The 27,382-nt window shown below is 32.2% G+C and overlaps 1 protein-coding gene across 38 annotated transcripts in view; it reads left to right on the top strand.

Annotated features, from left to right (window-relative positions):
* Positions 1-27,382, top strand: part of PTPRD (protein tyrosine phosphatase receptor type D) — a 1,934,582-nt gene that overhangs the window by 113,762 nt on the left and 1,793,438 nt on the right. Inside the window, exon 2 of one of the 38 annotated variants that reach the window (XM_036238639.1) lies at positions 4,719-4,772. The exons of the other annotated variants lie outside the window; for them this stretch is intronic. The gene's annotated coding sequence lies outside the window, so the exon portion shown is untranslated. The remainder of the gene's footprint in view (positions 1-4,718; positions 4,773-27,382) is intronic. 38 annotated transcript variants of the gene reach the window in all.

Genomic DNA, 27,382 nt, shown 5'->3' with positions numbered 1-27,382 from the left:
CAGGTATGTAAGTGTGCGAAGGCTGATCGCCTGAAGCAGGGCACCACTTTGGAGGGGCTCCGGGGCCACCTACTATGTGCTATGGAGTGAGGCACTGCTTTGGAGTGGCTTTGGTGCTCACTAGCTGGGATGGGCAATTTGGGTTGAGTGGATCATCAGGAGAATGCCAGGGTTGGATAAATTATTAAAAGATTAATGGAGAGTGTTAAACCTGGAGCCCGCCAGCATGGGGTTGGCTAGATAGAAGTAGAGTAAAACAAAACAAACCAAGAAAAAATGACACCCACTAATACTTCTTTTCTCAGAAGAAGGTCAATTGGATCCCCACCTCTCTAGCACATGACCCACATTTAGTCAATATATCTGCTTCGTGTGTGACTTAGGCACTTTTCAAACTGTTTCCTCTTTTCTAGGACTCAGAGTGAGTGAGTGTGTACAAGGGCCCTTTTAAAGCAAAGATTCAGTGTTTCATAGCCTCTCAGCTTTCCCAGATGTAAGCTTTGCTCATCCTCAAGAATAGATGTTATGGGGACTCTTTCTCCATGCATGTTCCCCAAGCCGTAGAGCCCAACATGGGTCTCAGACTCTTTGTTCTTCAGGGAGGACCTTAGTGACTGTGTTCTCATTCTCACTTGTGGAATTAAGGGTATGGGTCCTGACCAGGCAGTGTTGCTGCCCCTCTTACGCATTAAATGTGGCTTTTTCTTTTGATCTTCAGTTGAAGAGAATCTGTTCCTCTAGGCTTCAGCTAATTCTCAGAGTTGCTTTGTAATTGTAGTTTGGGTGTGTTCTTTGGGTGAGATGAACCCAGGATCTTCTACTTAGCCATCTTGAACCCATCTCCCAGGTATGTCTTTTTTTTTTTTTTTTTAAGATGAAGTAACCCTTGATTGACCTCACAGATTGTAAAGACCTTGTCAGCTTACAGTCCCTTATTCTTTTACACCTACAGCACCTAGTCTTCCTAAGTGGTCTCCCAAACAAGTACTAATCAGGCCTGACCCTGCGTAGCTTCTGAGATCAGATGGGTTTGGGCTTGTTCAGGGTGGCACGGCTGTAGACTGTATGTCTTTTCTGATATGAGGCACAAATCAAAAGAATCTCAATAGACGTTTCTTTGACTCCATCTGGCCTTGTGACATTTTCAGTACTTAACTTTTGGTGATACTCTGCATGATATTCTTTTACATATTTTTTTCGGTCAAACATTGCTCTCTATTTTTCACTTTAAAGCTAAAATTTACCACAGGAAGTATTTTCAGACATTTTTAATTTAAAAAAAAATTTAAACTTTTATGTTTTTGTCTATGGTATAACAATGACTTATTTACCTCTATATCATGAATACTTCCATAATAACTTTATGAATGAAGTAAATTACTTGAAATTATAGGAGAGCTCTGCTTTTGAGTATCTGTTATGTTCCAGGCACTGTGCTAAGACTTTCACATAGGTTATTGTATTTCATTTTCACAACTACCAGATTTGGAAACTGAGGCTTAGAGAAAATGGGTAACTGGTAAAAACAATCATCTAAATACTGTGAACTAAGGTTATAAACCAGGACAATCTTAAACTGATTTTTTTTTTTTTTAAGAACTGGAAGTTTTTGAATTCTCTATTGAAATCTATCTGCTATATTAATTTTATTTTCTATAACTGTATAATGTACTTTGATACCTCACAGGTGCGTTCTTTCTTATTGCTATCTTGACTTTTTACTGTTCCCTGAGCTTTAGTATGAGTTATTCATGTTTCATAAAATTCCTATTGGGATTTTTAACTGAACGCATACTGCATCCACAGTTTAATTAATTCTTTGCCCTCTTTAATGGTCCTCTCCTCAAAAAAATTATTTTATCAATATATACACATCTTCTTTTGTCATATCATGTTTTGTAAATTTCTCCAAGTTTTTTGTTAAAAATTTTGCCCAATAGCTTATAGTTTTGTTCCTTTTGTGAATGCTACCTTTTAAAACATTCTAATATTTTATTATTTATGTATTGGTAAGCAAACTTATGGAATATTCTTATTTCCTGAATATACTTCTGGATTGTTTAAATTTTCTAGGTGAGCAACCACATTGTCTGTGGGCTGTTTCTTCTTTGAATCTTAGATCTCTTTTGCCCACTTTGAAATCGAGTATATTGTTGAATAGAAGAAACATGGATAATGTACTACTGCCTTATCATTTTCCTATCTTTAAAGGGGATTATTTTCAATTTTACCCTTAGCATGATAGTATTATAGGTTTTTGGTAATCTTTACTAGATTAAGGGACTTCTCTGCTATATTCACTCCATAAATGGATATTAACTTTGTCAAATGAGTTTTCTGTATTTATTGGCAGGAACATATGACTTTTTTTCTTTTATCTCTTTGATTAAATTAATATATACATAGGTTAATGGCGAACTACTTTTCCATTCCTGGGCTAAACCCTGATTGGTCATGAAGCATAATTAATATATGCATATACATATATACATACATATATATGTATATATACACACATATACACACAGACATACACACACACATACACACACACAAATTTTTTGCTGTTGAGGAGAAAATCATTTTTTAAACATTTTATTTTTATTTTATTTTGTTAGAATAAGCCTTTTTATTCTGATTAGCTTTAATATCTGGTATTCTGCATTTACAACAGGATGTGTCAAGGTATGGTCCTTCTTAGGACTTATTCTAGATGTTCAGTTTGAGAATTCATGTCTTTCATTACCGGAATAATTAATTTTATTCTGGTCATTATGTTTTTTTATATTAAAATCTCATATAGGTTTATTTAATTTTTATCTTTTAATCATTTGACTTGTGTTTTACAGTCTCTTTTTAGAGCATCGCATTATTACCTTAGGCTTTCAGGTTTCTATTTTCTTTTTTTCATCTGCCAATACTCAATACACACAGTTTTTCTTGTTTTTCATAAATCTTATTTCCAGAGGTACTTTTTTTTTTTTTTTTTATCTCTTTGTAAATCTTACATGGTCTGTTGCATAACAAGTCCTCTGTTGTGGATGTATGTTTTCTTTTACCCGGTATCCTAGGAGAATTTCTAGCTTAAGATCAGTTGTAAAGTTCCTAGAGTGTTAATTACCATATCAGAAAAGTAGTATCCAGGTAGAAAAGTTTACTTTATTGAGCCAGCGAGCATATTTTTCTGGTTCAGTTTAATGAAGATACCATCTTAAATAGGAAATTATATCAACCCCCATCCTTGTACAGGCATAATACCTATCTCCTGTCCTTATGTGAACATTAAATCCTAAGGATACAGTAAGTCACTAGTTCCACTTTCTTCTTCACACCTACCCCATGTCAGCTTACTTATTAATTGCTCCTGCTTTTATTTCCTTTGTTTCTGGCATCTGGGATTTCTTTTTCTGTCTTGCAGTGAGCTATGTATGTTTAAAAGTTAATTACTTTTATCTAACATTTCTATGTGTTTGTAGTGAGAGGATTTCTGAATTAGTTTTGTTCATCAGCTTTCTGGAACAAGACCTCAATAAAAAGCAAACTAAAATTACTCTTTTGATCATATAGAATCAAATAATAATATGTCATAATACATATTATTTTATAAAATATAGTTACTAAAAAGAAAATAGAATAAGATTAAGCACTGTTTTATAATTTATGACAGCTAAGAATCCATTAATCTACCACAATTATAGATTACTTTGTATGTTTTTTCTTTCCTTTATTTTCTTTTTCATTTTCTGTATAGGGAATAAACATATGTGCATTTATTTTTCCCATGTTTCAAATAAAAGATTATTAACTCTTGATCCATTTGGTGTGTTTGTAACATGGGAAAGATGCTGAGTGTGTGTGGGAAGACTGCTGTGAAGAGCAATAGCTTTTTGAGGTTAGATAGAAGTTACTCATGAAAGGAGACCAACACAAAGCCTCTACTCTTGAGTCCTTCCAGTAAGAAGGCAACAGGAAGTAAGTATTTTAGAGAACAGAGTCACTGAAGGACAGGATGTTGGGAGTATTTCTAAGCAGCAATTGCATTTGTTTACTATGTGAAAGAAGAGAAAATATGCTTAAAGTTCCTGGTCAGAATTTGCTACCCTCATCACATCTTCTGATCAGCTGTCTTTTATATTGCTGCTCTGTGGCAATATCTCTAAAAATGCTTTTGATCTTTTTGGAGTTGTCCAATAATAATGAGTTTTATTTTCAATAATAATGATCACCATTATATTAATAATGACATCAATAGAAAACAACTTATTAAATGCTGTTATAGGACTTATACAGGTATTTTACATACAAATTGTTTAATTCTGAAAGCAACTTAGTAAATTCTGCAATGTTATTTGCCTTTTTCCAAATGCTAGATCTAACATCCCAAACCTACTGAGAATACAGTCATGTTTTCAGCCTACTTCTGTGCTATTGAACTTGTGTGCTATTTTCCCACTCTAAACTATTACCATGAGCATTGCACAAGAGAAAGAAATGGAACCTTTACTTGGATTTCCTCATGGTGCTTGGACAAGGCAGACATCAGAGCAATTGGCCATCCATTCTGAGTGAAGACAGATGAGTAATGTCTGGTTACTGGCTGGAGTGGATAGAGCAGCAAGTGAACCTCTCCATGGTAAACTGGTGCTACCATCCATGGGTCTCAAGAACTATAATATTCTTATCATACTATATGCTATCATAGGTTTTTTTTTTTTTAGAAAAAGTGCATCTGCAGGACATTTAACATCTACAGTACTTACACTTGCTAGCTGGTAAGTTGTTGTGATGTTTGACATGAAAGTTATTTTAAAGCTTTATGTGAATTGTGCTTCTAATATTTCCCTTTCTCTGAATTGCTATCTGGTTGCCATGATTATTTTTATTGATAATTCTCCCTTTGTTTTGAAAAGCTCATTTTACCATTTTAAAAATTTCATGTGTGGTTTTTAATGTTCAATCTGCATTCTGTTTTACATTTCTGATATTTTGTTTTAGTGCCAGACCCACATTGTCATAAGCATTGTTCTCTGATAGGATTTATTATTCACAAACAAATAACTGAGCAGCAGTGGTGTCTGTCTGCCTGCATTTAAATCTTGACTCCATCATTTTCTCTGTGTAATTTCAGCAAGATATTGAGCTTTGTAAGAATCAATTTTTTCATATAATTAAAACAGGCACCATAGTAATAATATTACCTGCTTCATCTGATTTTTGGAAGATTAAAACAAATACTATGAGGAATAAGTGTATCATTCAACAAATTATAGGCAGGAGGCCTATGGTATTTGTAGTGGTATTAGCAACAATAGTACAATAATTATTATTTGTAAAGTGTCACTCATTTGTTTTTTTCCACATATCTTTTGCAAACAGTTTCAAAAACTGTTTTGATTGTATTTGGAATTATGCTCTACTTATGTATTTATTACATTTATAAAGTATTTACTATTTGGAATTATTATATCATTTTTACTATATTGCATTTAGCCTGTAGTATTTAGATTCTATATATAGTTTTATTTGTTGGAATTTTGTTAAGCTTATTTACTTCATTTATATGATATTAATTATATGATTAGGCCCATGATATATATTTCCATTTATTTGCATCTTCTTTTAAAACTCAATAAAATTTTATCAGTAGGCTTTTTTTTTTTTTTTTTTTTTTTTTTTTTTTGGTTATTCTGAATAAGTTTGTTGCTTCTAGTGTGCACGGAAGGGAGGTCAACTAATAAGGTTAATCTCTGATTCCATTAGACTTTGGATTTAGAATCATAACAAGGTCACTGGGAATATTATGCATCCCTATTATATATCTTTTTTTTTTTCTTCATCTTTGGTACAGGAGGTACATGTCTTTCTGTAAGCTTTTCTTCCCTTATAACAGTTATAATGATCAGAAATATTTTTCTATTACAATGTTAAATTTATTAATACATCTGTAGCTACACATCTAATTGATGACAACAAATACTTATCTTTAATTTTTCAATAAGGAGTTATTTCCCAATCTTTGCATATAGTAATCAACTTCCATGTCCAAAGTTCTCTCATTTATTATCTTTTATTTTTGCAGCCTCTGAAGAATGAAAAAGGTATCTTTGTGGTAAAATTTATGCAAGTTCACAGGTCTGAAACTGTCTTCTCATCTTCATATATGAATGACAACTCGCTTGGGTAAAGCAGAGTTCTTGAATCATACCTTTTTTTTTTTTATAAGATTCTGAAGTTATCTATTACTTTCTGATGTTGACTGTCACAACAGAGAACCCTGAAATAATAATGGTTTGCCTTCTTTTGAAAAATATTTGCTTTTGTTCTCTTAGAAACAGGAAAGATTCTTCATTTCCTTGAACTTTAAGACAACTTCCTTTTTTCTCTCACTTTCAAGTGAATATATTTTTTAAATTACAACAGAAACCTGTAAAACCAGCATTCAGAAACTGTTACCGAATATTCAATATTCAGAAATGTGTATATATATATATATATATATATATATATATATATATATATATATGTAATGATATCATGGCATCTACATTATACTGTCTTAGAGTTCTATATCCATTTTGATTCAGCATTATTTCACAGTCATTAATTATAACATCACAAAAAGTATAGAAATTTTAGGAAAGCAAGAGGAACATAACATATGTGATAAGTTTATACAAAGATAATGACTACTGTTCAATTGGGTATCACCAATGAGGATTTACATACAATTTATATAGCATTCCTACAGTCTGTTAAATTTATCGATTTGAAATACTTTAATTATTTTAGTGGCCTTACAAAACTGTATTCATTTTAATGGCTTTGTTAATATTAAGCACTTTTATATACTAGTGTCTCTTTTTACCTGTTTCTATATGCATGTGTGTGCGTGCGTGCGTGTGTGTGTGTGTGTGTGTGTGTGTGTGTGTGTGTGTCTGTGTCTGTAAAATGAAAAATGCTGCATGGGATATTACCAAACAGAAATCCATGCAAGCATTTCTACCCCTTCTCTTAGGAAAGATGTTTAGAAATGACAAGGTTTATATTATCCTTGTTGCTTTTTTTATAGCTGCATTGTATTCCCTTTTTGATCTGGGAGTACATATAATTCTTTCTAATAAACCACTTCATTTGATTACTAACAGAGTGAACTATCTAGGTTTAATATCGAGTGACAGTCAAGTGATAATGGGCAAGCCTATTGACATATGACTAAAGGGCTGATCCAGTCTGCCTTACATAATGACCACAGGAGAGAATGAGAACCCACCTCTCTGTGCCTATGAAAATTCCAAGCCTCTGCTGTTCAGAAATTTGGACAGAGGCTGTCCAAATTAGTGGCAGTATCTTTTGCATTGAGAGAACAGACTAGATGGTGCTTTTATCCTTTTGTTTCTAAAATCATAACATAGTTGGTCATTCCAGTAAGTACTACCATGACATGAATTCTAAATGTTACTTTTCCTGCGCTAGTATATATGAGGCATATATTTGCTGTTACTACCACTTTCCCCTTCCCACTGGAATGGTAGTTTGTATCAATACTTGCAAGATTCTGGATTTTTGTTTCAAACATTTTTATTTCAGTATATGCTACAGATTTCTGTGTGTATGCTAGTATGTGTGAATTTATTTGTATCACACAGTGGGCCGGGTAAGAAGAAAAATGAATGATCAAAAGGAAAAAGAGAAGCTATTTTCCATGGTATGGTAGTTTTCACAAACTCTTAATAAGTATTTCTTGAAAAAGTATTCTCTCGTCAAATAATTTTAAAAATGTTAAATTACACAAATTTAAAATGAATCTATAGAGGCTTTAAAATACTAAAGTGCATTTGGAATTTTTAGAATTAATTTTACAATGTTACACTACTTTTCCCAGCACAGCAAAAAATACTTCTTATAACTAGTGTTCCTTAGGACACAGTTTGTAAAATGCAGTATTTTTTTTTATCCATATTAACTTTATTTTTTTTTTCTCCCAGCTACCTTATCCCCATCTCAGTGAGCTACTAATGATAGCCCACTTCCACTATTCTGAAGGGAGGACTAGTGGAAATAAGGACATCTTGTATTCTTATCCTAGAGGAAAATATTTCTGATGCTTCATTTTCCCCGGAAAGCTTGATATATATCCTGGTTATATCATATTATGTACCACACAGTGTAGGCTGCTCTGAAGAGCACAGGCTTTTGAGCAAGGCAGACTGAATCCCACGCTCCTTTGACTACTTACTAGATATATGATATTAGGTGGATTATATTATCTCTCAGAATCTCATTTTCATTATTATTAAAATAGAGATAATATTACCTTTCTCAAAAGTTACTGAGGTAGATATGACTCATTTCCAGATTATATATAGTACTCCTAGAAACATATGTAAAAAATATTATTCAAATGGCTAATATTTACATAAAACTTTTTAATAACAGTTCTTCAACAGAAAAATGCAAATTTAAACTACAGTGAGATATCAAACAATATACCTAATAGCATGGCTATTTACTGACCACATGAAGTTTTGGCAAGATTATTGAAAAATTGGAATACTCATTTGTTTTAAAACACTCTTTGGCAGTATCTAATAAAAGTAAGTATATGTCAGCCCTGAATTATAGGAGTGCAATGAATATTAAGCATTCATAGCAGTTTTAGCTATAGCTAAAATAAGTAACAGAAGGGGTAAATGTGGCAAATCTTTAAAACGGAATGCTACACTACTGATACGTGTAGGAACTTTGAAGGATCTTTCAGAAATATCCCAAACTTAATAGACTGTATGACGTATAATTTCATTGATATTAAGTTCTTCAGCAAACGAAGCTAACGCATAGGAATAGAAGTCCAAATAATTGTTATCTACATTGAATTGAATAAGTAATGACTGTAAAGAGGCAAAAAGAACCTTCTGGGGTGATAGAAATATTCAATACATTAACCCAGGTGGCCGTTTCATTGATGTATACACATATAAAAATGCTCTCGGCTGTGTATTGAAGACATGTGCACTTTATGTATTTTTGTTATTATTAATTAGCTCCATTAAAAACAAAAAAAAGATGATTAGAGTAACAATGATATACAATATGTGTGATATATAATATTGACATTTAGTAGAACCTCAGTAAATTGCAGCTATTTTGGATTTTGTAAGTTGGTCTGAGATTAATATAAAGTCATTGTGAAGAGAAAATGTGTTTCATATTCCTAGCTGCTAATTTAAAAAAAATAGTTTTGGACTACTACCAATTTATAAATTGAGATCAGCGCATGCGCTTGGCGCACGCGCGCACACACGTATATGCACCGTGAACTTTCTAACATGGATAGTCTTAGAGACAGAAATGAGCTATGTTCTGTATCATCTGCAGGATGTTTAATGAAAATTAATGAAAAATAAAATAGAAAGACTATAAAATGTTTACTTTGCATTACTCTCAAAAGATAAGTAATAGGAAAAGGTGGCAAACTGAAAGAGATTCATCTCTGAAGCTGGGACAGATCTGGTGTATCTGAGCCTGCCTCAAAGCCTATCTTACTAATTTGTTAGAATGTATGTCCTTTTTCCAGAGAACAGTGCCTTCTATTTGATGACTATACTATATCTAATAGTCGTTAATAAAAACAAGCAAACACATAAGAAAAAAATAAGAATTGATAGTTTCTTAAGATATAGTTGGAATCTCTGGATTTAATGTGTCTGAGGAATTAGATTTCTATCTTGATCTTAAAAAAAAAATAATACAAATAAATCTAAAGGCTTCCACATCTAATAGTGCTAACCAAAACTATCATGCTTAGTTATTGCCTGATGGGTTCAGCACACATTATGCAGAGGCTTTGATTCACTTGGTAAATGGAGCTTTAAAAATGGTTATCAGGTTTTTAAACAATGGTAGCTATGAAATGGTGTTTTAAAACAGCACTTTAAAACTACACTCCTTTATTTTGTTCTATTTTTCTGTTATGTTTTTATAGGTTCCCATTTCTCCTGATGCTGAAATTGCTTAGCCTTATCAAGTTTTATGAATGGAGACACAATCTCAAGTACTTTATTTAATGAGTTCAATCTATCTGTGCATTTCATCTTTATGTGATAGACAAAGACTACAAGATTTCCTTCCACATGGTTCTAGTGAGCCTGAGGCATAAACAGTTTTAGTTGACTTATAATAAACAGAACTACATAATAAGAGTATTCAAAGGAAACAAAGGATCAGAAGATTAGAAACAAAATTCTAATGTTTTTTGTAACTCTGCATTAAATCTTGTCCTCTGATTTCCTAGCAGTCCAAGCAAAAAAGGAAACACAATTGATCATATATTTCTTAAAACCTGCTTTAAGTAATCAGATTCAGTAGGCGTAATAGGCTTTTTTTCTTATAAATGAGTGCTGGAAAAGAAATTATACTATGGCAATGTTAAACAAATTAGTGAACAAAGCTTTATTGGCTCTCAGCAAAAGACGAATGCTTCCCATGAAGTATCTAATCAAATGGTATGCTCAAGTATGCTGAAGGGTGGTACAGATAGAATGCAGAGAGAGAGGGAGGGAGGGATGGAGGGAGGGAGGGAGAAGGAGAGGGTGAAGGAGGCAGGCAGAGGCCAAGCTGACAGGATGAATGAAAACTAGTGTGGTAAAAACCTAGTTGATTCCAGGATTAAATTGTTGATGTTGAGTGTAAGGTATGACTGAGGCATCTGTGTGTAAATATATCCAAAGTCCAAAAAATCTTTGGACATGCAGGTATGAATTTAAAGGAGAGATTAGGACAAGTATTGTAGAGAAAGATGTTTCTGCTTAAGGTATAGTTGAGTACACGAGATTTCCAAAGGGAGAATAATAAAAAGATAGAACTAAACACCAAATTTAGTGATATAAAGGTTTTAAAAGTCAAAAGGGGAAAGATCTAGTGTAAGTGAAGTAGAGAAATAGATTTACTTTGCCCAAGTTAATGGAGAGATTTTCAAGAAAGCTGTGTTCAGCAATGGTACAAAGGTTCCAAGGGAGACTAAAAAAAGTACATGGTCAATTTGAGTCAAGAAGATCATCGGTTACCTTTGAATGAGTTTTCTTTCAATGTGGAAGATAGGAAACCAATGACAAGGTGATAAGGGTTTAGTTGGATGATGAAAAGGGATAGGGCATTTTAAAACAATTTAAAAATGCATTTCTGATACACTCTTTTGCCCCTCTGGAAAAACTACTTTAAAATTATTTCTGTGCTCCTTTCAATCTTAATTCTTTACTTCTTACTGAGACCTGTTTTATTTATTCCCCACAACTGTTTCTGCTGCCATATATGTGTGTATGTGTGAATTAATTAACTAATTAATATAGAATATGCTGTATATTATATAGTATATATTATTATATATTACATAGTATATATTATAACACAACTATATTTGGTAGAGAGCTTGAGAAAAAATAAGATCGATATAAAGATTTTTAGAATTAAATAAAATAAACCTGCGTGCATACTTGGGTACAGGGAACCCAGTAAATGAGAGAAATCTCCAAAGGAGAGATGAATAAATTGATGCAAGTCCTGAATGAGGCTAGAAATCAAAGCATAAAGAAGAAAGCCTCTGGATGAGCACATACTCTAAAATGGGAACCATGGAGAGAAGTAATAAAAATATGGAATACATTTAAGGTAGAAGAAGTAAAGGTTCTATGTAATAGTTTATAACTTTTCAGCAAAATAAGAATCATTAGTTGACTATAACATTGGGGCAGGGAGGATGGAAATGGGTATTGAGGATAGTTTCTCTTGGCTTAGCTATTTTTAGTAATGATACAAGATAAGAAATTGATTTTAAATGAAAAATAATTTCACCTAAATTTATTTTTCAATAAATTATTGGAGCTTGGAGAACATGTATTTTAATGATCAACTATAAAGCCCTGTGAGTGTCTCTGAAACTATCAGCAGCTAAGGATATGCATGAAGAATGGAGAAGGGCAGTTATATCTGGCATTAGGAACAGGTGGCAGATATTCAAGAAAGTGGGGAAATAGCTGAAAATGATAAAACAGAAATCCAGGTAACTAGATTCTGGATATTCAGGAATGGAAATTTGTTTGGTGGATATAGTTTGTTAATTTTTTAAAATAAAAACAGACTCAAATAACTGGTGATTTCCCCTACTATAGGGCACTAAAGACAGGGAGAGGGTAACATCTTGCCTTATGCTTTTTTTTTTTCATAAAATATGTAGTTTAGTCACTAAAGGATTTTATATACCGGTCTATTGTTTGGGGGATAGCCTCTCTTAAAAACATAAGAACAACAGTTATGGTGACAGAAGGAAATTTGAATTGCGTGGTGAATACACAATGCAATATACATGTGATGTATTATTGAATCGTACACTTGAAACCTATATAATTTTATTAAATGATGGCACTCCAATAAATTCAATAAAATGACAATAAAAAAATCCTAAAGAAACAACTAGTGTCAGGTTTCAGTGGGCAATATCTGTGGGCAAACAGTGTACTCAATAATGAGTATTTTAGGGACAAGCCTTAGAAAAAGCATACCTCAGAGAGTTTGGTAAATAATGGATGCAAGTCCATTGAAATTTATTGAACCACTTTGATTTTGGCTTTCAGAAGACTTATTTCTTTAGGAATTTGAAGCAACCCAATAGAAAAAAAAATAAGTATAAAGGTGTGAAAACAATGTAGACGGCAGGGTTTGAAGATTTGGAAAATGCAGGAGGACAGAGTTCACCGGAGAATTCCTGCTAAATTAGTTATATTTTCTTTATTTCTTCACTGTTTACTCATACTTTTTTTTTTTTTTTCATTAGATTTTTCCCTGGTTCTATAAGAAAACTGCTTTTTGGAAGTTCACTAATATCTTCCCCCACACTCCCCCTTATTTTTCATTTACTTAATTGAACTCTTAATAACCTTATACTTTGGGTTCTATTTTGCTTTCCTTTTTGAAACCCTACACTCTCACTGCTGTAGAAAAAGTACTATCCTTGAAGCCTTTTTATAGCTTTGAATATTTGAATACCCCTCTCACTTCTCTGGGGACTTATTCTCTCCGTCTTTTATAAGTGTACTCATTGCACAAAGCTGTTTTGCTAAACTTATAAACGTTCATCCTCTTTTCATGCTTAAATAACTCTTGGTTGTGTCTGTAAGCAAAAAAAAAAAGAAATTTTAAAATATAATTTTTGTAGTAGACACTGCCCTTTATGTTATTAGTAATCAGCACCATAGAATTTTGGAGGCATCATACTCGATAAGTTAAATGGAAAGATACCTGACTATTATGAGTTTTAAAGATTGGACATTCAATGAATAGTTGTTGATTAATAAGAAATTCACATGTATCTGCATGCTCTATGGACTACAGAGCTTTTTATATGTGTTCTATTTGAATATAATAGTTTATTAATAAGGGCTCTTCAAAAGTCTTTAAAAATGTACTTGAACTAGTAGCCCCTTATACTAATCTCATTGATGAGATATAAATTGAAAATTTGAAGGGACGTTGAAAGAGATAAAAGATATTTTTAAATCAGAAGCTTATAGGAAAGGCCTATTTTGCTCTTGGGTATGCTTTTATTTTCCTTTCTCTTTCTTCCCAGAAGGGAAAAAAAAAAAAAAAATAGCTGTGAAATAATACCTTGAACTGTTAATGTGAAATCCCTGTGCTGTTCAACACGCAACTAGGGTCAAGTTTAGTTTTGTTAAATTTTGATCAGATTAATGTTCTAATTGCCATTTAAAAACAGTCTGGAAAGACAATCCTTAAACCTTAAAATAAGGATTAACAAAGCATTGATACTAAGAATAAGTAATTAAAGTAGGACTAATTTTCATTTGGAAAAGACACATAAATCCTTTGAAAGCCATTATATTAGTGAAAACCTTTTGCAGACTTTAATATAACAAGAATAGGAACACTTTAATAGCCCCTATATTGTGCCACACACTTATCTTGGTGCTGAATGTATCAGATTCATTTAATTCTTTAAACAACACTGTGAGGTAGTTCACAGATAAAGAACTGTGGTGGAAACATGCTCGAGGTCACACCAGCAGGAAGGAAAGTGGAAGAGCGAGGCCTCCAACCCCGGAGTTCTGGTTAAGGCTCTCATCCGCACTAGTAAACTCCATTTCAGTTTTCAAAAAGGAAAGTTATAAATGCCATAGGACTGATTTTATTGTGTAATATAGAATGATGACCTCTTAATCAAAGACCACAGCAATTTCATTAAAACAAATTCTCTAGTAAACTGAAGAATAAGAAAATGGAATTAAGTAGAACAATGGTTTATTTTACTTCTGCCCCAGAGCACCCTAAAAGTATTTTGTTTGTAATGGAGTCTCAAACTGATGTTTATTGAATTAATGAATATTTTGCTGCTTGAGGTGTTTTAAAACTGTAGTGAGCCAAATTGACCAGAAATAACAACGTAAGTATACTTAAATACTTTTTAAACCTATTAAGTGTGGTGGATAAAAAGACCTACTTCATGAATAAAGTGTTAAAATTATTTATCAGATATTGTTAAATGTCACTTATAAAACTTTTTAGTAAATTAAATGTGTCAAAAATATAGGTTTCGATCTCTCATAGGTTTTTATAAATTAAATGTGTTAGGAGTAATTTTAAAAAATGTGTAAATCTAAGTAAATAATCATTATTTTCTTACAAAAGGTTGTTTAATATTCCAAAAGCAGTAACAGCCAACAATTGAGTAAGGCTTAATGGTAAAACAGCAGTCACATTTACTGAAATCTTTGCTCTGAATCAAACATTTTTATACCAACGAACGCCAATACAATGGTTTTAAATAATGAGTACAAACTGATCAGCTCATGGACTGACGAAAATACATTAGCCAGATGACATGACAGCAAAATACATGATCAAACTTTAATAATGTAATTCTTCCAACAGCAGTTAGCTTCATTTGAATTGGAATTTGACTTCTCTTACTTTTTGCATACTTAAGAATTCATGAAGTATATACTACAGATTAGGGACTGTAAATTCTGGAAGGCTTTAAATAAAGCCATGAATAATTGTGGTTGGTGCAGATTCTTAAAATCTGTCTGAATTATCGACAAATAGCATAACTTCAAGAATACAGACTACTCAGAGTTCCCAACAGCAAGCTAATATAATAATTAGATAAAAGAGTTAAGCATATATTTTATCATGTGATATACACATGAGGCATTTTTAAATCATGTTGGTTTTCCTTTAAGTTTAATAAGATTTGAGTGAGTAATATTTTCATTAAATAGATTACTAAGTTAATAAAACATTTTGCAAAGATTCTAAATTTAGGAAAGCATGAAACATTAGTAAGAGATAATAATGAGCTTAGAGAATCCCCTCTTCCTTTACTTGGAGGGAATGAACTCTTTTGGGTATACAAGATTCCCTTGGGTGTGACCAATGCCCTGAATAGAGCATAAGATTGGGAGAGGGGTAGATGCTGACTCTTCTCACTATGCCATTATTAGGCTGGCATCTTGGCCAAGTTAATTAAACTTTTTTAGTTCTAATACATCATATATGATATAGAAATAAAAGTAATTCCCATTTTAGTCAATAATTATAAAGAGGAATTAATTCATACATGTAAATTTTGTACCACAATGTGAATTATATTTCCGGTGTCCATTAATATGTGCCACCTTACCCACTTTTTGTCATTTATATTTGCTATATTTCAGATGAACCACCCTTTACCAAATATTATATTTAGTGCTCATATTCTGTATTCCTCTCTGTCCTTAACAGATAAAAATAAGTAATTGCTTGGGTGTAGTGTGATTAGTTATATTGTTACTTCTCAGTGCTCCAAAACATGAAATGTGGGAGGCTGGGAAATGAACCTGGGGAAGATAGAAGATAACTTAATGTGAAGAATGAATAGATTTCAGAAAATACTGGCAAAGACCATACCTGATGGCAGAGGTACATGTTTCCCTCTAAACCCATAGAAGCCAAAATGTTAGGATGGAGGCGCAGGCATGTAAAAAATGGAGAGGATTAACAGTAGCATTCCAGGGCCTAAAGGTACCTTCAACCAAGGTTGATGAGAACACAGGATCTGAAAGAGAATGTGGTTGGCCTAACATAGAATTTTCTCATTAATTTCCACAGCAGTTGTTTTCTCTGCATACTGTGTTCTCATGCAGAGACAGCTAAATCAGCTAACAAGGGTACTAAATTGTATTGCTTGTACAAGTTCAGAAATGGACCTCCTGTTTTTTTTTTTTTTTTATCTGTCAGTGAAGATCAAATACTTCGTTGGGTATCAGGGAATCTGGAATGGAGACTCTTATTCCTAAAATCTGCTACTATCACAGGATTTGCTCTGCCAAGATACATGGGATTAAAATTGGTAAGAGTTTTCTCTCCGAACCAGTAATTTTCAATACATATATAGGAAGATTATTATTCTACTGTACTGAAGTTCTTAGGTTTAACAGAAAATAAATCAGCTTAATACCCTTTGTAATTACAAGGAGAGTTCTGTAAATGCATCTTTGCTTGTGCATGTATAGATTAGTCCCTGTATTCTATAATTCTATATAACTGGAAGTACATAATTGTGGCCAGTATGTTATGGGATAAACATTAGGCCCTGAAGTTTCTGTGTGTGTGTGTGTGGGGTGTGTGTGTGTGTGGGTGTGGGTGTGTGTGTGCACACCCACACACACACATACACACACATATATATATATATGTATGTATGTATATTTGCTGTTCTTTTCAGATTAACCAGCATCTTCATAGATTCGCAAAATTTATTTTATTTTATTTTACTAATATCATTGAAATGACATTGGTTAATAAAATCAAATAAGTTTCAAGTGTGCAATTCAATAATACGACATATGTATATCACATTGTGTGTTCACTACCTAAATTTCCTTCTGTCACCAAATATTTGACCCCTTTTAATATTGAAATAATTTGTCTCCATATGCAAAAGTATCTTGAGACTTAAGGACTTAAGGGGGTTATCAGGCAGCAGGTTTTCTTGCAAATAAATCAAACATCAAAATAAGAGAGAGCGAGAGAGAGAGAGAGAGAGAGAGAAACAAAAAACAAAAAACAGAAACAAAAAAAGAAAAAATCAAACAATGAGTGCAATGGCTTCTTGCCATGTACTAAAAATGTCTAACAACTTCACTTAGACACACTTATGTCATATTTTATTTAATGATGTATTACTCTTCAGGTTGAAAGTAAAACTTTTATGATTTAAGAAAAATCTAGAATATAATATGTTTACCACACTATTTGATTTTCTTGAAGTCTTTGGGAAGTATATTGGGTCCCACTAAAAGAGGACAATTTCAAAATACTTCATCTTTTAGCTCTGTGATGGTTGTCACAGCAAAGGAATTGTTTTAATAAAAAGTTCAGCCAAACCAGCATCGCTTCTCAATAGTTCTTACATTCATCTCTTCCTGACTCCCTTGAACATTCCACAGAGCTGCAATTCCAGAGCCTTTATAGTTTCTTCAAAACTCCATCTCCTGCTGTACCTCTTTACCCTCAATATATTTAAAAGATGACACAATCTGCTACATTATTAGGACAAAGCTATCAAATGTGACTCTTAACTCTTGTATTTTCTTCCATCATATCTGTATCTTCATAAAGTTTCTCTTCTACCTATTCCAAAACAGGAAAAAAGACTTCTTTTTCTAAAGGCTCACCCTGTTGTCTTGAAGTTGGGTACCACACCCTCTGGACATTGTAAATTACCTTTATCGAATCCCACTACTGCCAATTCAAAATATCTTCTTTTTGTTCTTCTTTAGCACTAAAATGCCAGAAAGTAAAGCTCGCTTTTTTTTTGTTCACTTTGTCACACTCCTCATCTTATCTTGATTTTATATCTGTCCTTCTGGTACCTATAGTGATCTCTAGACCTGGTGTTTTTATTTGTCATGTTAGCACTTTCTAAATTATGTTAATCTGTTTAACCCCAGCCCTTGCTTCTGACTCCTTGTTTCTCCAGTCACACAAAATAAAGTCTAAACATACTTCAACTTTTCTCTCCTGCTCCTTTTCTAATTGTTAACAGTCCTGTATGGCTAGATCTTCCTTATGTTTTTGAAATGTATTCCCTTATTTTCTTTTTTTTTTCTGTTGTCACAGCAATAGTTTAGGTCTTAATTTATTTCATTGTTCCTACTGCAGACAGTTTCCTCGTTCCTATCTTCTGTCTGCTGCACCTGCCTAAGAAAGTGACTTCAATAGTATTCCTCTTCTGTTCAAGTTCTTCAATATAAACAATTGCAACTCAAAGACGTTCTAACTCCTTCTCAATCTACAAGGCCTTCTGCAATCTTGCTGTAATTATCTTTGTGGGCTTAGCAAACACTGCTTCCCTATAATTAATCCCTGCTCTGACCATAAGAATTTCCTGGTTTCTGATGCTTTTTTTGCTCTTGCTCCCTTTTGTTTCTTTTCTTAACAAGAAATAGCCTTTTCACCAGGACACATATCTATAACTTTGGAAACACTAGTGCTTTTACCCTTCACTGATCTCAGTCAAGGTCTACTTTTTACCCTGCAGGCCAGTGGCTGCTGGTTTGAACCTCTTAAGAAAATTTGTACTTTCTGGCTTCCATTTTATTTATATAAAATTATTGAGGTGCAATATTATGCATGTGCAATTTCTCCTACTATCTTAAAATTTCTGTGAGAGAAATTGCTTTCCCATTGTTAATGTTTCATATGGAAAATATTTGTTTAAGTAAAAATCGGTTGATTTGAAACAAACAAAATCTTTTATTTAGAAAGATTATCTGAGCATACTGCTTCCAAAATCACAAGACAATTTTATTTCATTTCAGTGTATTGGAATTGAAAGTTTCTTTTAGGTCTTTCTTTTGTTTCATCTTTTGTTGTTGTTATTCGTGGAATCATAGACTATTTTATTATCTTCTAAAACAAATGTTAGCATTAATCTGTATATTTTGTACTATTGCCATAGTTGAGTTGTATCTTGTCTCTAGTGGAGTATTCATTTTATAGATGCTACCATATTTCCTTGATTGCAATAATATCATGCGTTCTAAAATCGTGGTATAAAGAAAATTAACAAAAATCAATTACCTGTTAATATAATCTTGAAAAGTTAAGTAATTCTGATGATATATTTTTAATATTTATATCTATAAAGTTTTTTTAATCTACTTACCATTATGGACCTATGTATTATTCAAATAGGCCATAGTCCCCTTTGTGAGATATCTTTATTTTATTATTTAAATTAATGTCTTATCTATTTTGAAAACACCTAAATTTCCTATGAATTAAATCTCATAGAAAATAACATATTTCAGAATAAAACAGAACAGAAGTGGTTAAAGGATTTAAAGTAGGTAATACCAGGTACCTCCATAAACTAACTTTCATTGGTTCTTATTTGGTTTCTAAGTATTCTGACAGCTAAGAAAGAAATCTAAGCATGTTGAATTAAATGGAGAATGGATAATTATTGACCCTATAATCTGAACTTGGCAGATGCAATGTTGCCTGTTATTATAAATGATATATAAAACAATGTATAGGAGATACCAACAAGTGAATTAATGAAAAAACAAACTCTAGGATTTCTTTTAAGAAGTTGTGGAAATATTATTCATGTGGGTTTGTGGTAAATAGTTTTACATAGTTCTAACTTCTAAGCCTTTTTTTTTTTTTTACACCTGAAGTCAGGCACTTTATGAACTAGCATTGTATTTGGCAGCTAATGGACACTGATATTGAGGAAAAATCCTAAGGGAAAGGCAAATACACCTCACTGAAAAGCTCGTTAGTAATAAATCTTATTCGATTTGGGAATATCTATCTGCATTTCAAGCAAAGGAAAAAAAAAAAACATGGAGCATCAAGTAATTAACTTAAAGGTGTAAATGGATATATGTTGAAGTAAGGGGATGTGTTCAAAAGAGAATTTCAATTACCTTACTCAGAACATTTCTTTCTTGAATATTATTGTGAAATGTTTCTGATCTCATATAAGAAAAATTTATAGGGGATACTAGCATGTCAAACTGGGTTTGATTCAAGGGACAGTTGGTGAACACTGCATTGGATATGGCTTGTAGTCTAAGTGAAGTTATTAGTTTAGAAGATTTACTACCACAGATTGAATCTTACATCTCACCAGAAACCCAATTTATCATCATACATTACTTTATCAGATAGTTCCACAAGATAGAAAAAATTTGCTGCAGGTTTCATTAATTTTTTGGCACATGTGACTGGATTCTAAGAATATATGCCCTCGACATTAACATTTTATTGTAAACTGACTTTATTTCTATCAGTCCACATAATACAGGACTATATCTCTAATAAAAAACACACACACACTTTAACCAGTAGAAGGTTTTTTCTCCTTCTTAAATTGACTGCATTGGAAGGCAGACTTCAATTTCTCTGTCCATTTCCCTAGTTATCTTAAAATGTAGAACTGTGTGCCAATGGAGGAAATTCTACCTTACAGTTTTTTTTTTTTAATTTGTATCCTGATCAATTTAATTAGAGCAAAGATACAATTTCGTCTCATAAAGATAGAATATTTATGTTGGCTTCACTCTTTGGCAAACATAAACACATCTATATAGTGGAAATTTCAGACCTGAAGTCTTAAGTTCCAGTTTCCTGCTTCCAGATGAGACAATTATTTTTGACAATAAGAAGTCAAAATTACTAAGTACATACTATTGTTAAATATTGTTTTAAGCACCTTATCTATATAAAATCATTTAATTCTCAAAATAACCCTATGGTGAATAATTACTATCCTCATTTTTAAAAGTTTAAAAAATTATTTATCACCTAATATAGTTAGCATTTTCTTTTATTTTTAACTTTAGAAAAAGAACATCAAAAGAGATCTGTGTGTATATATTCACTTCTAACACATACATTTGCATAACGCATATCAAGATAAGCTAATTTATTGGCTGTAGAAAAATATAGTAAATAATTTGGATGTCATTATGTACTATATTCTAATAATTAATATATCTCTTTGTAACTGCTTCTCATTGTAAACAATATTTAACAATTGCTTACAGGCAGAAACAAAGACTTATTTATAGTCACCTTGTCTTTTCTCTTTAAAATTTACTTTTAATCTATAAATTTTAAAGTAAATTTATACTTTTTACAATAAACCTGAAGTGCCACTGATCCCATTTCTCTGTTTGCTACCAACTTCTCTTCTCTCTTAACCCGTGCTATGCTGTTTTACACATTCATGAGGAGGGGAGACATGAGCAAATCTGAGACCCCTTGCTAATGTCTTCAGAATCATTTTCAGAATATATTGGGCTACCCCTTCCCTATGCCTTCTTGAAAACCAAGATAATACCAAATTTATCCTTATAGTCCAACCACTAATAGCATTTACTTGTCCTTTAGATTTATATAATCCTGTAGTACTGATCAAATTAAATAGCAAGCACTACTCAAATCTGCAAAACTAGGACAAATTTCTTTCACTCTGTTTAATACATTTTTTACTGGATTTTAGGTTTGATCTCATAGTAAAATAATGGTGACTTTGCCAAAGGACAATTAAATCTTGATAGAAAAGTAGATTGAAGAAACATTTTGAGTTACATTTACTCAGTGATCAATAAATCACTGCATTCAAGGTATGCTAAGGACATGAACTCAAATCAACTAGATGTAGCTAATCTCAAAAACTGGATATTTTAGAATTCTGTCAGAAAATCACGTATAGTTGGTGATTGCATTGGTTCCTCAAAAATATTCAGCCTATACTAAAAAAAAAAAGAGATATTTTTCAATTCTTCAACTTTTTTCTTCCAGTAATTTTCTCTGTAATCAGATATATTTTGTCTTATGTCAACAGACAGATTTAGTCTTTTCAACTGGTAGCCGATGATTATAATCGGTTAATAGATAAGCAAACATTAAACAAATAAACTAGAGACTATGTCTTTGTATAATACTTATGCTACTACTATACTTATTTGCATAGACAAACATTAAACAGAAAACACCTCTTGGTACAATAAATACTAATGCTACTAATGTGTTTATTTGCCTTGTATTTATTGGACTCAAATCACTCATATATTGGTATTCTGATTTGTTAACTTCTTGTTGAATGTGGAATATATTGACTGGTATTACAAAGATTTTTAGAATATTGTCAGTGCCATTCATTGATGGTTAAGTGGAAGTGTAAACAAATGATTACAGCAAAGGCTAAGCCTGATAATAAGGGTACATCCAGGTATGATGGGGACACAAATGAAGGAATACTTCTGTGGAAACAATTGGAAAGTTTCCCAAGAAATGATAACAGTTATACAGGGGTTTCAATTATAAATGTAATATCTGTTGGATGTCAAAGAAAAGAAAAGCATACCGAATAGGAAATATATATATATATATATATATATATATATATATATATATATATATATATATGAAAAGTAAAGCAACCTGAAAGAACCTGGCATTCCTAAAAAATTAAAAATATTCAGGATGTCTAAACTACGTCATGCATTGGAGAGAAAAGAATGAGATTATGCTGGTCTCATAGTACTTGTAGAGAGGTAATTGGAGATCAAATCAAGAAGGACCTGTCATCCTATGTTTCAGATATGGACTTTTATATGTGGAAAACAATGGGATAAATGTAAAGCAACCAATATAGAAGACTTTCATTTAAATGCATCACTCTGGTAGAATTATGCAGTAGGGAATGAAAATGGCAAGAAAGCAAAAAATTGAGTTGCAAATGATGAAGACATGAACTAGATTATAGATTTAGAAAGTTGGCATGGGCATATTTTTCATTCTTTAAAATGTATTTGCTCTTTGAAGTTAAGCTTTAAAATGATGTTTCTTAAAATACAAGTACTAAATGTGTGAACATAACGATTCAGGACTCAGTGGTTTCAACTCTAGGAGTTTATATTCCTCTCTCAGGATCTTTCTAATTTTAAATCAGTACCCTCGGAACAACTCAGCATGGAAGATTGGGGTTAAGGTAAATGGATCTAGACATACTTTCTGTTCCTCTGTAATCTTAGTATTTGTTTTAATTTCAGAAACTATCACCTTCCCAGAATGATAATCTGTTAAAATTGGCTTTTTTTTCCCCCCATATTATTGGCTGTTGAGGTGAAAAAGGCTACCTGACCTTGATCTTATTGCCTATTTCTTTGGAAATTCTACAGCCACGATTAATGAATTTGCTACTCTTTGCATTTTAGTCCCTTTTAACTAGCCTCTCTACTGCTATCTTGCTCTATCTTTTTCTTTGTATCACATTTTGATTTTTTTCTTTCTTTCTTATCCATTTATTTTCATTCATTTCTCCAGACCACTCTTTCTTTGCAGATGAATTACCAGCAAGTTTCCAACTGTTGCTTAAAATATTTCTCTAGATAGAGTTTTCATATATGTACTGATGTGATTTATACATCAATATTTTATAACAAATTATATTTTGAAAAAGTTTTCTTTTAAAATTCATAGTAATAACTTTAAAGCTCAATGGAAATGACAACAAAAATAAAGCTTGTGCAGTCTTGGGAATATCGTTTTGACTTAACATATATTTAAAGGAACACCTAATGCTACAAACCAAAAATATTTTTGTTATAGTTTTCTATGATATACTCAGTGTTAGTTATTCTAGTAAAGAAAATATTTCTATGTCATCAAAGTATAATCATTATCATATTATTAATAATAATAGTCTATTTTCCACCTCTTGTGTAAAAGCCTGATTAGGATATTTATATTAGTAGACCCCAAATTTATATTTGAAACTATTACATTATCTTTATAACTTTATCCTGAAGCTATTTAAACACACACACACACACACACACACACACACACACACACACACACTAATAGATCAGTACTTGGAAATTTTCAACCCAAATTATAGAATAAGATAGATTAACAATAAACGAGACAGTGTAAATACATATATCAAATAAGACACATTACTAGTGAGAAAAAAAGTTGATGTCCACCACCTCCACCCCCTTCATCTGCTCTCTTTTTCACTCCCATACCATCACTGAGAAAATAAAAGGCAGGGTAAAGATAGGAGGGTTGAGGAGAGAAGAAAACATAATTATGGAAAAATTTTACCTCAGAGTCTGTGGCTTTCTTGTTTTCTTGTTTGTTTGTTTTGTTCTTTTTATTTTATTTTATTTTACTTTTAAAATTTAGTGTATCATTTGCACAAAAATATTCCACATTTGGTTTTCCTCCTGGTCATAATGAGTTTCTGTCTAACTTAGTCAAAACATTGAGGTCAGAGAGTTTCTCATCCTATTTTTTATCCTTAAATATGTATCTAAGTCCACTGAATTCTGAAGAAATATTTCAGTGCGACTTCAATGTTAACTATCCTATGTTTTTGTCTTTTTCATGTTAGTACTTTTTTCTGAATAAAATAAAAGTAATCTAGATGCAGGGTTTTTGTTGTTGTAGTTGTTTATTTGTTTGTGTATTTATTTGTTCACAGCTAACCATAAACAAAATGTCAGTTTCTCTAGACTTAGAAAGCAATGACAGTGCTTAGACCATGCTGTTTCTCCCTAGCTGGGTCATGAAAAATCTTCCAGGGTAAGCACTCAACATATTACTGCCACAAAACATGCCAAACCAGGACCAAAGCCTCTGTATTAGTTGACTATTGCTGTGAGATAAATGAAATAGCTTAAAGCATACTGTGAGTTGAGAGTTTGAGTTAGGTGGCAGAGGAGTCTCCAGCAGCAAGAGAGGGTGAGCTCCAGTGGGCAGGTATTTTTTCAAATGTGTGCTTGTTACATTTATTAATGTTCCATTTAGGAGCCAAGTCATTTGGTCTGTGTAGTCAATCCCAAAGTCTCTGATGGAAGGGACTACAAAAGTCTTGGATACAGAGATGGGTCTCATTGGGCCATTATTCTCACATTCTTTCATGGCCTCTCTTCTGCTATCTCTTCTAGCTCAGAGGAATTGTGGCTATAAAGTAGTGAGAGTTATCCATCACTCAGAGGGCAGACAAACCTTGCCTGTACATGATGATAATCTATGTCCTCTGTTATAAGGAAAGTCTGAGTTAGTGAGCTTTATAATAGAAGATTCCAAATACATTTATTTTGTCTTCTTCAATATGCCAACTACTGTGCTAAGCTGCGAATATAGAGATCTTCAAAGAGATCCACATCTATTTTTAAAATAGGAACTTGAAGTAAATAGATATAATAACTGGTAAATAAAGAAAAACAAATAAGAGCCATCATCTTAATTGAATGTGAAATTAACTAGTTACCAGAAAAATTGGAAAAACATTGACTTGGGGTCCAACATTAATAAATTTATTGAGGTTAGGGTCCAACTCTAAGTCCTCTTAGTTTTCTCAATGTCTAGGGTGGTGTCTGCCATAAAACAAGCCCTCGATAATTGTTGAATGAATTACAAATGAAGCATAAAAGAAAATGAAAAAGAATTTCTTAAAAAATGGAATACCTTTGCTGAATCTTGGCCCCAGCACTATAATAATAATAATAATAATAATAATAATAATAACAACAACAACAACAACAATAATAATAATAATAATAATAAAACAATAATGCTTTTAATAAATCACTTTTTTTGAACCTTGGCTTTTTCTTTCATAAAATAGGAATACCATCATAGATACATATGATATAGACTAGATAGATGATAGATAGATAAATGGATGATAGGTATTTTGAAATGAAAATGTAATAATGTATTTAATAGATAAAATATTTTTGGTAAAATGAAAATGTAATAATCTATTTAATGGTACAATCTTTGAGGATAGAAACCATGCACACTTTTTAAAAAATATAACTACTGCTAAGCACAATGTATTGTATTGTAGATGTGTTCGATAATAGGTAGAGAGAAGTTGATTTCAACACACACATGCAAAAATTTATACCATTCAGTAAAATAACCCTCAAACCTTAAAAGAAATTTTCAATCCCTGAAGGATAACCAAACATTAATTAGTCACACATAATCTAGTATTCTTGATGTAACTTCTAATACCCAGCTGCGTTAATTTTGGGATTAGAATTTCCATGCTGATTTTGTACTCCATGATCTGAAAAGAAGACTGGAAATACTACATTAGTGCTGATCAGATTTAATTAGCAACAGCTTAAATAGTACCTGAAATTTCAGAAGAAGAAAATCAATTTGGAATACTTTGAATACATTTGTTCACTCAATCTAATTTTATGGAATTTTAAAATCTGACACATTACTGAATTTTTGATTCATGCTGCTTTTTTTTTATATGTTTGTTTTTTATTTTTTTTATTTTTTTTTCAGAGTGACAGATATTTTCTCTTCTTCGTCATCGTCGTTGTCGTCTTCTTCTTCTTCTTCTTCTTCTTCTTGGTTTCTTTTTAAAAATACGCTTTACTTTTTTAGAGTTGCTTTAGGGTCACAGCAAAATTGAACGGAAGGTACAGAGACTGCCCTATACCCTCTGCCACAACACATACAAAGTGTCTCTCATTATCAATATCTCTCACCAGAGTGGTGTATATGTTACAGTTGATAAACCTACCTTGACACATAATGATTACATAGAGTCCACCTAAGGGTTAACTCTTGGAGTTTCACATTCTTTGGGTTTGGGCAAGTGTATGATGTTATGTATCCATCACTATAGTATCATACAGTGTAGTTTCACTGCTCTGAAAATCCTCTGTGCTCTGCTTATTCATCTCACTCTATTCCCTAACCCCAGGCAACCACTGATATTTTTACAGTTTTCAATGTTTTGCCTTTTCTGGAATGTCATAGAGTTGGACTTATATACTATATAGTCTTCTCTGATTGGCTTCTCTCACTTAGCAATATGTGTTTAAGTTTCCTTAATGTTCATTCATGGCTTGACAGTTTATTTCCTTTTAGATCTAAGTAATATCCCACTGTTTGCATGTACCGCAGTTAATTCATCCATTCACCTATTGAAGTAATATCTTGGTTGCTTCCAAGTTTTAGCAATTATGAATAAAACTGCTGTAAATATCTAAATGCAGGCTTTTTAAAAAACATAACTGTTCAAATCATTTGAGTTCACCTTGTTTTTTTAAATGAACTTTTAAAAATGCTCTCTCTAAAAAAGAATTGGCTACCTATGATTGAAATGTGGATTTCAAAGGTGTTTCAAATTTCACACAGTCCCATAAGAATCACTGATGATGAAAGGAAGCAATTATATAGGGATGGCGGTTCCTGGAAGTTTATCAGTCTTTAGGGAAACACAGGAGCTTGTAAAATTAGGTCATGATGTTGTGCTGAGGAAGTGGTTATT

This window comes from Rousettus aegyptiacus, unplaced genomic scaffold, assembly GCF_014176215.1.
Source record: "Rousettus aegyptiacus isolate mRouAeg1 unplaced genomic scaffold, mRouAeg1.p scaffold_m13_p_3, whole genome shotgun sequence".
Classification (NCBI taxonomy): domain Eukaryota; kingdom Metazoa; phylum Chordata; class Mammalia; order Chiroptera; family Pteropodidae; genus Rousettus; species Rousettus aegyptiacus.
Note: the sequence above shows the minus strand (reverse complement) of the source record. Positions and strands in the feature narration are given on the sequence as shown.